Raw genomic sequence first — 14,168 nt, 5'->3', positions numbered from 1 at the left:
TCAGTTGTTGTTTTTGTTTTTACACAATAAACAATCCAAAGAAGAAATAAAGATGACAATCTCATTTGTGATAGCATCAAAAATAATAGAATACTTAGGAATAAACTAAACCAAAGAAGCAAAGGCTTTTAGACTGACAACTAGAAAACATTACTGAAAGAAATTAAAGAAGACACAAATAAATGGAAAAACTTCATATTTTATGGATTAGAAGAATTAATAATGTTGAAATGTTCATAGTACTCAAAGTAGTCTACAGAGTCAATGCAACCCCTGTCAAAATCTCAATGGCATTTTTTGCTGAAATAGAAAAAATATCTAAAATTTAAAATCTCAAAGGACTGAGTAGTCAAAATAACCTTGAGAGAGAAGAAAAAAAAAGCTGCACGCTTTCTGATTTCAAAACCTGTTACAAAGCTACAGTCCACTAATATAGTTTTCACATAAAGGTAGACATACAGATCCATGGAACAGAATAGAGTATCCAGAAATAAGGCCGAATGTGGATGGTCAAATGATTTGTACTTCTACAAGTGCACCAAGACTACACAATGGTGAAAACACAGTCACTTTAACAAATGGTATTGGGAAAACTGGATATCCACATGCAAAAGAATGAAGATGGACCCTTACATCTGCACTAATAAAAGACAAACATGCAAATTGACCATACCTTTTCTATGCCTTAAGCCACGCCCACCAGCCAGTCAGAGCGACTATATGCAAATTAACCCAACCAAGATGGCGGCCGGCAGCCACGGAGCTGCCGTGGCTTGCCGTGCCGTGCCGCAGCACTTGGTTGCCCCAATGATGGAGGAAGCCAAGCTTCCCAGCTGCTGCGGCTGGCTCTGAGCTCCACTCAAAGCAACAAAGTTTCAATTATAGAAGGTAAATAAAGCCTAGATACCTGCTTTCAGCTGGCTGTGGCCATGGAACTGGAGCGAGCAGGAGGCTTCCCTCCCGCCTGCCCTGGCAGGTTCTGAGCTCCTCTCAAGGCTACAAAGTTTCAATTATAGAAGGTAAATAAATCCCAGAATTTAAAAAAAAGAAAAAAAAGAGAGGCTGGGAGCTTCTGTCACTGGGGGGCTTGGCCAACCTAAAAATGGCCCTCAGCCCCTCACCCAGACTGGCCAGGCACCCCAGTGGGGACCCCCCCCCCAAAGGGGATGTGGCCAGCCTGAAAACAGACATCAGCCCCTCACCCAGGCTGGTCAAGCCTCCATGGGGTGAGGGTCCCCACTGGGGGGACTTGACCAGCCTGCAAACAGCCATCAGCCCCTCACTCAGGCTGGCCAGGCACCCCAGTGGGGACCCCCACCCTGAAGGGGGTGTGACCAGCTGCAAACAGCCATTAGCCCCTCACCCAGGCTGGCCAGGCACCACAGCAGGACCCCCACCCTGATTCGGGACACCCTTCAGAGCAAACCAGGTGGCCCCCACCCATGCACCAGGCCTCTATCCTATATAATAAAAGGGTAATATGCAAACTGACCTTAACAGTAGAACAGCTGGGAATAACTGATCACGATGATGCACACTGACCACCAGGGGGCAGATGCTCAATGCAGGAGCTGCCCCCTGGTGGTCAGTGAGCTCCCACAGGGAGCTCTGCTCAGCCACAAGGCAGGCTGACTCTGGCTGTCTCCTGCCTCCTCAGCAATGTTAAGGATGTCTGATTGCAGCTTAGGCCTGCTCCCCGCTGGCAAGTGGACATTCCCCGAGAGCTGCCGGGGTGCCAGAGGGATGTCTGGCTGCCAGCTTGGGCCTGATTCCCCTAGGAGCAGGCCTAAGCCAGCAGGTGGACATCCTCTGAGGGGTCCCACACTGCAAGAGGGAGTAGGCCAGGCTGAGGGACCCCTTGAATGCACAAATTTTTGTGCACTGGGCCTCTAGTCATATACAAAAAGTAACTCAAAATGAATTAAAGACATAACACTTGAAACTATAAAATTCCTAGAAGAAAACATAGGGGGGAAGCGGTATGACATTGGAATGAGCAATGATTTTTTGAACATGACACCAAATGCACAGGCAGAAAAGAAAAACTAACAAATGGAACTACCTCAAATTGAACTTCTGCTCAGCAAAGGAAACCACCAATACAATGAAAAGGCACCTACAAAATGGGAGAAATATTTGCATATGATAGATCAGATAAGAGATGACTATCCAGAATATACAATGAATTAATGTAAGTCAATAATAACAAAAATAGCCCAATTTAAAAATGGGCCAAGGACTCAAATAGACATTTCTTCAAAGAAAATATACAAATGGCCACTAAGCAAAAGAAAAGATATTCACTATCACTAATCATCAGGGAAATCCAAGTCAGAACCACAATGACATAGCACCACACACAGGTTAGGATAGTCACTATCACAAAACAAAACAAACAAAACAAAACAAAACAAAACAAAATAAAGTAAAACAAACAAAACAACAACCCCCCCAGAAAATAGCAGTGTTGGTGAGAATGTGGAGAAATTGGAACTCTTGTACACTGTTGGAAGGATTATAAAATGCTAAGGTCTCTATGAAAAAAAGTATGGAAGTTATTTAAAAAAATTAAAAATAGAATTACGATATGATCTAACATTCTCACTCCAGGTATATATCTAAAAGAATTAAAAACAGAATCTTGAAGAGATATTTGCACACTCATATTCATTGCAGCTTTATTCACAATAGCTAAGACATGGAAGCAACTAAAATGTCAATAGTAGGCAGCAGAGTGCCATGGTGGGATGGTGGAGCAGGTGAGCGGGGGGCTCCAGACCAAGGTGGGGTGCCAGTCGCTGTCATCAGGGCAAGCCTCTGGTGGTTATTGAAAATTCTTTGCTCCTGTGTGCTGTAGTCCCGCCTGGCACTCGCACCTGCTGCCGGCGCTGGCCTGCTTGTACCTCAGGGCTTCTCTACCTCCCCCTGCTCCTGAGAGACGAGTGGGGCTGGCAATTGCATCTCCCACCCGCTGCCAGTGATGGCCCTTCTTGCACCCACAGCCGGCACCAGAGCTGCCGCTCGCACCTGCTGCTGGCAACTGGTGCTGGTCATGATTGCTAGGTGCTGTCAGTGGGTGCAAGCGGTGGCTACAAGCGGCAGCTGCTGGCCCGGATTGCCCCTGATGGTGTCTCTACCTCCCTCTGCTCCTGAGGGGTGATCAGGGCAGTAGCTGCCACTCGCAGCCACTGACGGTGCTGGCCCCACTTGCACCTGCTGCTGGCACCAGCCCCAATTGCTCTGCACCTTCAGCAGATGCGAACAGGGATGGTGCTATCAGTGCATGGGAGTGGCGGTGTCAGGAGCGGGGCTGCCAGCAGAGATGGGACCAGGGGCCGTGGTCGGCGGGGCCAGGTGGGCACTTGGAGAATGGGCCGAGACCTGCCCCTATGCCCACTGCAGCCTCATGGCCCACAGTTCCTTTAAAGGTGCATGAATTCATGCACTGGGCCCCTAGTAAATAAATAAAAATGTAGTATATATATGAAACGAAATCTTATTGAGCCTTGATAAAAACAGAAATCCTGGCACATGCTACAACATGGATGGTTCTTGAGGACATGCTAAGTGAAATAAGCCGTCTTAAAAAGAAATACTGCATGAGTCCACTTGTATGAGTTACCTAAAATAATCACACTCACAGAAACAGAGTGCTAGTTGTCAGAGGGAAAGGGAAGTGGAGAGCTGTTAAGTGGGTATAGATTTCAGTCACACAAGATGGAAAGGTCTAGAGATCTGTTGTGCAACCATGTGCATATAGGTAACAATTGCGTATTGTACGCTTAAAAACTGTTCAGAGGGTAAGTTTATGTTATATGCTTTTTATACCACAATAAAAAATTCAACTGCTATATTTTTAGAGTTCTAGCTTTTAAATTTAAATTAATTTAAATAAATTTCTGTTTCTTCTTGTACTGCCAATTCTTTTTACTTCTGGATGTCATAGGTGTGTCTAGTTTCTAGTTCTGTCTAAGGTAATAAACAATGTTGAGATGAACACCAGAATATGACCCCGTCCCTTACAAATGTTTGGGCTTTGTGTACAGCTTCTTTCTTCTCCGAAGCCTATTTCCCTAGTTATTCCTCATGAATATACAGATTTTAAAAATTATAGCTCAACAGGAAAAATAACCACAGAAAAGTATAAATAGTGAGAAGTCTCCCTTCTATTTCTATTTCCCAGCCCCCATCTTCTTCATCTGAGCAAACAATTATTTTGACAACCTTACATAAGCTTCCAGAGATATATAACTTAAAACACACACACACAAATGGGAGAATATAATAAAGCTGTTCTCTACTTTCTTCTTTCACTAAATAATATATATATATATATATATATATATATATATATATATATATATATATTTAAATTAAATCTTTATTGTTCAGATTATCACAGTTGTTCCTCTTTTTTCCCCCCATAGCTCCCCTCCACCCAGTTCCCACCCCACCCTCCACCCTCCCTCTCCCCCAATGTCCTCATCCATAGGTGCACGATTTTTGTCCAGTCTCTTCCCACATCCCCCACACCCCTTTCCCCCCCAAGAATAGTCAGTCCACTCCCTTTCTATGCCCCTGATTCTATTATATTCACCGGTTTATTCTGTTCATCAGATTATTTATCCACTTGATTTTTAGATTCACTTGTTGATAGATGTGTATTTGTTGTTCATAATTTGTATCTTTACCTTTTTCTTCTTCTTCCTCTTCTTAAAGGATACCTTTCAGCATTTCATATAATACTGGTTTGGTGGTGATGAACTCCTTTAGCTTTTCTTTATCTGTGAAGCTCTTTATCTGACCTTCAATTCTGAATGATAGCTTTTCTGGATAAAGTAATCTTGGTTGTAGATTCTTGGCCTTCATCACTTTAAATATTTCTTTCCACTCCCTTCTGGCCTGCATAGTTTCTGTTGAGAAATCAGCTGACAGTCCTACCCTACCCTTGTAGGTAACTGACTGTTTTTCTCTTGCTGCTTTTAAGATTCTCTCTTTGTCTTTTGCTCTTGGCATTTTAATTATGATGTGTCTTGGTGTGGTCTTCTTTGGATTCCTTTTGTTTGGGGTTCTCTGTGCTTCCTGGACTTGTAAGTGTATTTCTTTCACCAGGTGGGGGAAGTTTCCTGTCATTATTTCTTCAAATAGGTTTTCAATATCTTTCTCTCTCTCTTCTTCTGGCACCCCTATAATTTGGATGTTGGTATGCTTGAAACTGTCCCAGAGGCTCCTTACACTATCTTTGTATTTTTGGATTCTTTTTTCATTTTGCTTTTCCGGTTGGGTGTTTTTTGTTTCTTTGTATTTCAAATCTTTGACTTGATTCTTGCGATCCTCTAGTCTGCTGTTGGAACTCTGCATAATATCCTTTATTTTAGTCAGTGTATGCTTAATTCCTAGTTGATCCTTTATCATAACATCGAGGGTCTCACTAGATTTCTTGAGGGTCTCACTACATTTATTGGCGGTCTCACCAGACTTTTTGAGGGTCCTACTAATTTATCGGCGGTTTCTAGAAAGTTCTTGAAAAACCTTAAAAGTGTGGTTTTGAACTATATATCCAGTAGTTTGCTTCCCTCCATTTCTGTCATTTGTGTCCTGTTTCTTTGTCTCCAAATTTTTTATGTTTCCTTGTGTTGGTAGAGTGGCTTTCTGTGCTAGTTGTCCTATAGGGCCCAGTGGCTCAGCCTCCCCAATTACCTGAGGTGGACACTCTTGGTGCACCCCTTTGTGAGCTTTGTGCACAGTCTTGTTGTAGTTAAGCCTTGATTGTTGTAGGTATCACTGGGAGGAATTGACCTCCAGGCCAATTGGCTGTGAGAATCAGCTGTGTCTACGGTGGGAGAACTTCTGTGCTGGAGACACCCTTATGAGTCAACACTTGCTTCAGTGGGGCTTTGGTGCTCACTGAGTTTGCCCCCTAGTGTGTCCCTTATGGATCTGAGGAGTTCTAATCTGGATGTTCCCATTCTGACCACTGGGTACACTGGCTCTTGGATATAAGGAGGTGCTAATTTAGCCTTTGCCTGAGGCTACCCAACAGGAGCTACAAAGAGATCTGGAGATTCCCCTTCCTTGTTTGGGGTTGGAGGTGCCCAAATGAGGCCCAGCTGTGAAGCAATGCAAGCTTCTGTGGGGCCTTGGGCCTTCTCTTGGAAGTTATGGGTCTGTCTGGCCCAGCTGCAGTTTGTTAGGTAATTTTAGATTGCAAAAGGTCAGGGCATTCATATGCCAAAGCCTCGGCTGCAGCTTGGGTGGGGCGGGGTCTCAGGGAATCAACAGGGTGGAACAAGCAGCTATGGCTGATTCTCAGCCCTGCCCTAAGGGGCCCCACGTCTCTGTGTCCCGGTAATCGATGCAAGCACCTCTGAGAGAAAGCTGCCCTCAAGTTCCGAGTTCTGCCCGCTGCCAGACAGTCCATTTTCTCCCCGTATGAGTCTGGGTCCCCAGAGACTTCCCAGAACTGGAGCTCAGAGCAGTCAGGGACTTGTGACTCCCTCCCGATTGAAAAAGACAACCGCGTCCTCAGTTGCCTGCCCTTGCCACGTGCACCTCCATACCTCTGCACTCCACTTCCGCATCTCCTCTGAGTCTCAGTGTGCTTTTCTCTTTCCTTCTAGTTGTAGAATTTCCACTCAGCCAGACTTCCTGTAGTTCTGGATGATGTCCGTTTTGTCTTTTCCTTGTATTTTTGAATTTGTTGTGGGAGGCAGCAATTTCCGGTGTTTACCTATGCTACCATCTTGGTTTCTCCAATAATAGGTATTAAAGATGTATTTATTATCTCCTATTGGAATCAATCTTATATAATAAAGCAGTAATATGCAAATTAACCCTCACACCCTCAAAAGATGGCTGCCTACAAGGAGGCCGGCAGGGGGGTTAGTGAAGGATGACCAAACAACTGAACAAGCAGGCTGCGTGGGGCAACCAGGCAGGCAGGAGGGACAGTTGGGAGCAATCCGGCTGGCGGGGGGGCGGGGGGCGGGCGGAGGGGGACAGTTAGGGGTGACCAGGCAGGCAGGCAGGTGAGCGATCAAGAGTCAGTGGTCCAGGATTGTGAGAGGGATGCCCGACTGCCGGTTTAGGCCTGATCCCTGGGATCAGGCCTACACTGGCAGTTGGACATCCCCCGAGGGGTCCCGGATTGGAGAGGGTGCTGGATGGGCTGAAGGGACCCCACCCCGTGCACGAATTTTGTGCACCGGGCCTCTAGTATCATATAATAATAAATTAGTGGATAAATGAAATTAATTTAATTAGTCTATATTGATGGATAGGGCTGTTTTCATATTTTTATCATCACAAACTCTAAGAATGCTATTAAAAAAAGAAATCCCATGTGCAACTCCAATTCATAAAGCAGGTGATAGGACTAGTGTATAAGCCCATCATAAATCCAAGGCAGATAAAATAAAACCATTCAAACTTAGCATAGGAGTTAAAACTTTCTATAATAAGATGTTTATGTGACATGATGCATCACTAAATATGATGCTGAGATGAGCACAGAGGCTGATGGGTGATGCCCCATGACTTTTGTCAAGTATGGTTGATCCAGGACACGACAGCTGTGGAACCATGCTTGCCCATAAATGGGCCTGTGAAAGTGTGAGTTGTAATAATGAACAGTAAAATTGGTGATACATGTGCAAGTTCAAATGCATGCTCAAAAATGTCAGGGAAACCTCCTTTGAGTTTATGCAGAATAAATCAACATGTTGGAAATATCTAAGGTGTTGAAATGTGGCGCTTAGCATGTTGCACTGTGTATTGATTTTGATAGTCGTTTAAAACTAAAGAATGTAATTTAAAAACTGAAATCTAATTTCTTACTTCTCAGATTGGCAAATATGATAAAAGTCGATAACTCAAGGTTTGGCAAGGCTGTGGGAGACCAGCACTGACATGCATTGTTTACTAGAACATATGCTTGCAGACATTTTGGAGAGAAAATTGGCAGTTTTAATAAAAAAATATGCATATCCTTTGATCCCCCAGCTACATGTTTTGGGACTTTCCCCAAATATATCTATGTAAAATGGTTTTAATTACAGCACTGTATGTACTTACACAAATTAGAAACTCTCTAAATGCCCAAGACTGTAAAAGTACTTAGATAAATCACAGTGTGCATTACTTTAATATGTAGCTGATTAAACGAATGAACATATATGCATGAATTGATTGGAAGGAAAGGTTTCCAAGGTATTTCATTTAGTAAACAGAGCAAGCAAGGTAGGGAACAGCTGTGTATAAAGCCATCTTTTTGTGTGTGAGAGATAAAAAGGATATATATCTACATGCACTCACCTGTGTGAAAGATTTCACAACCAACTATTGATACAGTTTACTTCAGGGAGGTGGGTTGCGGGCTCTGAGGTGGAAAATAGACTGACCTTTCACATTTTTCTTGCCCTGTTTCATGTGTTTTCTTCATAATCACAAATACACATTTCAAAATATAAGTTGAAATAAATTATTTATGGAAGCACTACAGTGTTTTTAACAAATTAAATTAGAAAACCACTTTTCAAAGACTCCACTCTTAAACAGAAGATAGTGGTGAAAATTCAGGGCATGGCAATACCATTGCCAGCTTGTTAAATTACGGGGAAGCAGAGGACTCCAGGTTCCTTGATTTTCAAATCAGAATGTTTTGAAATGAACTTTCGAAGATTTCTTCTAAGATGATGATGGGAAGAAGGTTTCACTCCAGAAGAACCTAAAGTGGCTGGGAATTAGGTGGGTGAAACGTCATTCGAGCAGTTGCCAAACCTCGGCTTTGCTGGGCGGAGGAAGGAATTTTCTAGGAGCTTTTGGGACTCGCATAATCACCGGGAGCCCCATTTCTTTCGGCAGTAAATTCTTACTATTATGGTGTAATAGTCTCTCCCAGACTTGTAGCACCACTGTACACATTTTGTATACTTTTATGGTGGAGATGGGAGGAAAATTCCCACTATTTTAATGATTCACTATTATTATTTTCTTAGCTTTCTTTTAGTTCAGTTCATCATGAACAAACATGAATAACAGAGACATCTCAAGAAAAATCAAAAAGAAAAATTTCCACTGCTCAAAGAGAACTGTCCTTTCATACTCTGGTAGATTTCTCCTCGATGGCTTTTTGTTTATTCACTCATTCAATTTGAGCTTTTATATGAGCCATCATACTGTCTGTACAATTTCATTTCCTGTTCAGACAGGCCAGGGAAGCGCTCCTCAGGACCCTGCACTATAATAAGGATGTAAGGGACCTGGATCATTATTATTATCATGGAACAGCTACAACCAACCCAAACAGTCATAAAACTCCTCAGGAAAACGTGGCAGCAGGTCATTGAAGGTAGATTTAGAGAGTCAGGCTGAGAAGGGAGATGGATGATAAACATTAAATTCGGGGACCCAGGAGGGTTCTTAATTTGTTTGCATTGTGTGACAACTTCTCCACTTGCACGAAGGGAGACGGATCCTTTGTTTTCTTGTTGTGTGTGTTCTCAGCCACAGCTCCTCCTGATGTGGCAGAGCCACCCCAGTGGGGAAAGGGCGTCTATCTGCCAGCCCAGACTCGGTAGAATCAAACCAGGCATGTTTAACTTCAGGTAACAGGGCATTAAACAAATAGGCTTTTCGTTTTCTCTTCTGATAAGGCTTCAGGAGGGAAGCTGCGACCCGCTGCAATTCAATGGATGGATGGTGATGGGGCTGGCCCTCTGTGATCCCTTCAGGCCTGCACTTTACGGCCTCATGGCCACTGCACTGTAGACACCGTGACTGCTCTGAGGTGGGGAAGAGGGAAAGGGCACCGCAGCCAAAAGTGCTTCCTTTGATCAGGAAATCCAAAGCTACCTCAGAATCCCCATGTCTGCTCATTTCTCCCTGGCCAAAACTGGGTAAAAAGGCCGCCCAGGCTGCGGGAGAGGCTGGGAAGAAAGGTTTATAGCTGACCGCATTGCTGCGTCCTGTGAAATTTGGATTCTGTTGTGGAAGAAGTGGGAAGTGGGCATCATGGACATAGACACCTTGTTTTGTTTGCCACAGGGGACAAAAGTTATCCACTTCAAGGTTCTTATTTGCAAGATGCAAGTGGAAGAAATGTTTCCTTTGCTTGCTGCCCCAGAGCTGGGTGTGGTGGAGGATTAATGAGAATGGGACCATGAGAGCAGCGAGCAAGGAGATAGGCCAGGGGTGGAATGTAAGCTTTCCTGGCATCCCAGGGTCACCCATGTAACTGAATCTCAATCACTGCCTAGGCAGGGGTGGGCAAACTTTTTGACTGGAGGGCCACAATGGGTTCTTAAACTGGCCTCAGAAGAAGGAGCTGCGGCCGTGTTTCCCGACGTTGCCATGTTGACACTGCTGCTGGTGAAGGAGCGGAGGGGCGAGCAAGAGAACCCTCCGCTCTTTCGGCTCCGCGGGCCGGATAGAACAGCCAAACGGGCCGAATCCGCCCTGCGGGCCGTAGTTTGCCCACGGCTGGCTAGGGGAATGGCCACCTCATGTCTACCTTGAGCCTATGAGGGGCTTGACCATGTGGTCTCATCATGTGCAGTCATATGTGAGGGGGAAATGGACACTTTCCTCTCCTTACATTTCAACCCAACACCAGAGAGCTAAGCTCTGGGAAAAAGAGCGGGTGTGACAGAAAGCTGGGTCACCTTTAGATTATGGGAGTCAGAGAATAGACTCTGAGGGCGGGCAAGTGAGCTTTGTATTACATGAAGTGGCCTGAATTTTACAAACCTCAATCAATGAAACTGCAATGAATACTCCGAGTGCCTGAAAAACTATGGAGTCAGACTGGGATACTGTAAGGAAACTGCTACTCAGCATGAGAGGAGGACTCGACGAATCACAGTCATAGAAGCTATTATGGGTGGAATTGTGTTCCCCCCAAAAGCTACGTTGAAGTCTTAACTCCCAACACCTGTGAATGTGACCTTACCTGCAAATAGGGTCTTTGCAGATGTAATCAAGTTAAAATAAAGTCCTACTGACTTAAGGTGAGCCCTGATCCAGTGTGATTGGGATCCTTATAAGAAAAAGGAAAACTGACCCAGAGATGCATTAGGGAGGATGCCACGTGGAACAGAGGCAAGAGGTTGGAACGATTCAGCTGGAAGCAAAGGGAAGCCAAGGATTGATAACTACCATCACGAGCCAGGCAGAAGCAAGGAAGGTTTCCATCCAGAGGAAGCATAGCCCTGCTGACACCTTGATTTTGTACCTCTAGCCTCCAGAACTGCGAGAGAACAAATTTCTGTTGTTATTAACCACCCACTTCGTGCTACTTTGTGATAGCAGCCCTAGGAAACTAATACAGCAGCCACCACAGTAGGAGGAAAATTGCTTTATATGTATAGGCCTAATGACGCGAGACTGTTCACGAAACCGACACACACCATCTTTGGTATGGACTGACCTTCCTTACTACACTATTTTCATTTCCTTACCTGGGCTTAAATAGAAACTATTCTTTAATTGCTTTGATTTTTTTCCCCCTAAAACAGAAATTTGTCAGGCTTGTCTTGCATAGAGAATGCACAGTGTGTTTTTGGTTTTTAAGCATTTTTAATTAGGTGCACAGAGCTTATTAGAGAGAAAGCATTAATTGATTCCCAACTCTCTTAATAGTATCTGAGAGAGGATATCTTTAACTGTCTCTTCTGGATCTCTTTCTGTGTTTTTTCCCCCCCTGTATTTATTTTTGCAAGGGGGAAAATTTTATTTTCACAGGCTTGAAAGTCTTGTTTCTTTTTACTCCTATCGCAACATTGTACATGAGGCAAAATTAAGGTAAAGCTCTATCCATTCTAGCTGTCCATGGTGGTCTTATCCTATCTCTTGGTTACCATGGCAACAAGATTTGAACTTTAGCCATTCTCTTGTCTTACCTAACTAGTAATGTACATACGTATTTGCGTGCTTGGATGGGTAGGGAGTGGTAGGTGAGAAGCTAACATTTTTTGGAGGATTTAGGGTATTCACAGAGTATCTGTGCTACATGGTTTATTTTATGGAAATTTCCTGGCTAAATTCTTTTAGCATTTTGCAACTGGCCTTCTGCTTCTTACACAACTTAAAAATTTTTCCTAAACATTTAAAATAATTTAAAAACAATAGAACTTGGCAGTGTTAAGTTTACTATGGTTTGCTCACATCTTTTTTAACTTTAGAGAATACTAAATCAAATTTCACCAAATCACATTTTGAGTTTTGCATTAAATGCTAATTTTAAAAACAAAAATGATATGATGAATTCTTGTAGAATGATATCCCAAATTTTTGGTTAAGATTAAAAAACATTTGATTTGTTTAAAATTAGAATACCCATATAATTATGGCACACTAATTATATTGGGATATTTCCCCATGTTTCAAAGTCTATGCTTTGAAATATATATTTGTCAGTTTGAGGATGTTTGACATATTTGTTACTGTAAACATGTTTTTAATAGGCAAGTATAAATATCACTTGTTAAATCTTCTAATTCTTATAAAATTCAAGTTAATATTTAACACATGAAACAAAATAATAAAGAAAGAAACCCTTAATGCTGAAGTTTCATCATTAAAAACTGCTTGAAAGTTTTCTGAACTTAATTTGAACCTTTATTTTCATTTAGGGGCCATTAAGGAATCTGACAGGGGATGACAGAAACACAGTTGAAGTTTGCCTTTAAAATAACTTTAACCCTTTGAATGCATATCCCAGGGCAGCATTAGAGAGCAGTCAACCTGAGACAGAATTAGGGGAGAGAGTTACTTCTGGAGCCGCTGTTTCTGTCTGGTGTTTCTTCTCTTCCTGCACAAGAGTGATGTGAGGTGCACAGGTATCTTGGGAACAGGATGCGTGGTGAGGCCAGTCACCAAGATCTGAACTACAGGGAAAACAGGGAAACTTTCTGCCCCCTGGCTTTTCCCTTCTCCTGTTTCCTCTCTTGGTTACTGACTCTGCCACCCAAGCCATGAATATGGGAATGACTTTCATGATGCAGTGCCTAATGTTTCAGTCACTGACAGACCGAGTATATGATACTGGTTACATTAAGATTATAATGAAGCCTGGCTGGTGTGGCTCGATGGTTGAGCATTGGCTTATGAACTAAGAGGTCATGGTTCGATTCTGGTCAGGGCATACGCCCTGGTTTCAGGCTCAATCTCCAGTGGGGGAGGGGGGCATGCAGGAGGCAGCCGATCAATGATTCTCTCTCATTATTGATGTTTTTATTTCTCTTTCCCTTCCTCTCTGAAATCAATAAAAATATATTTAAAAAAGATTATAATGAAGCTATAATATCTATCTCCTAGTGACTCTCAGCCACCATCACATTGTAGCACAATGCATTACTCACGTGTTTGTGGTGATGCTGGTGTAAACAAACCTACTGCACCGCCAGTTGTATAAGAGTATATAGCACATTCAGTTATGTATAGTACATAATATTTGACAATGATAAGTGATTATTTTACTTATTTATGTACTTACTATACTACACATTTAGTGTTATTTTAGAGTGTACTCTTTCTAATTATGAAAAGAAATGTTTGCTGTATAACAGTATGCTGTGTGACACCTGCATCAGCTCACACTTCTAACGCTTACCTCATCTCTTGATTACATCTTCTCTTTGTTAATTTAATCTTGTGTTGTTTTCTATAGTGACTTGCTGTACAGGTTTGTAGCCTAGTAGCAATAGACTATACTGTATAGCCTAGGTGCGTAGGAGGTCTGTGTACGTGCACTCTATGAGGTTAGCACAGCAACAAAATTCCCAACATCACATTTCTCAGAAGGTATCCCTGTGGTTAATCAGAGCATGACTATACTTTCTTCCCCCTGTTTCTACTCTTATTAATACCCAAGTCTGATGTTACCTCTTTGTCCCTTTCTCTCTACCCCTTGAACTTGTTCGCAAGGACAATTCCAATAATCTCCTAACTTGCCCTCCAGCTCAGCCTTATCGCCAATCCAAATTTGGTGCTGATATTAGGGAAATCTCCCCAAACCACAAATATGATCATATTACCTGCTTACAAACTTTAGTTCTCAATGCCTTTAGGATAAATCTTAATTCCTTATCTTCTGACCAAGGTGTATCTTTCACTATGGGCTTCCCAAACCTTCACTCACATCCAGGGTCACTGCTTCTGGAGTGGCCAAT

This window comes from Myotis myotis, unplaced genomic scaffold (genome assembly GCF_014108235.1).
Source record: "Myotis myotis isolate mMyoMyo1 unplaced genomic scaffold, mMyoMyo1.p scaffold_m19_p_3, whole genome shotgun sequence".
In the NCBI taxonomy this organism is placed as follows: domain Eukaryota; kingdom Metazoa; phylum Chordata; class Mammalia; order Chiroptera; family Vespertilionidae; genus Myotis; species Myotis myotis.
This window is presented reverse-complemented; position numbering follows the sequence as displayed.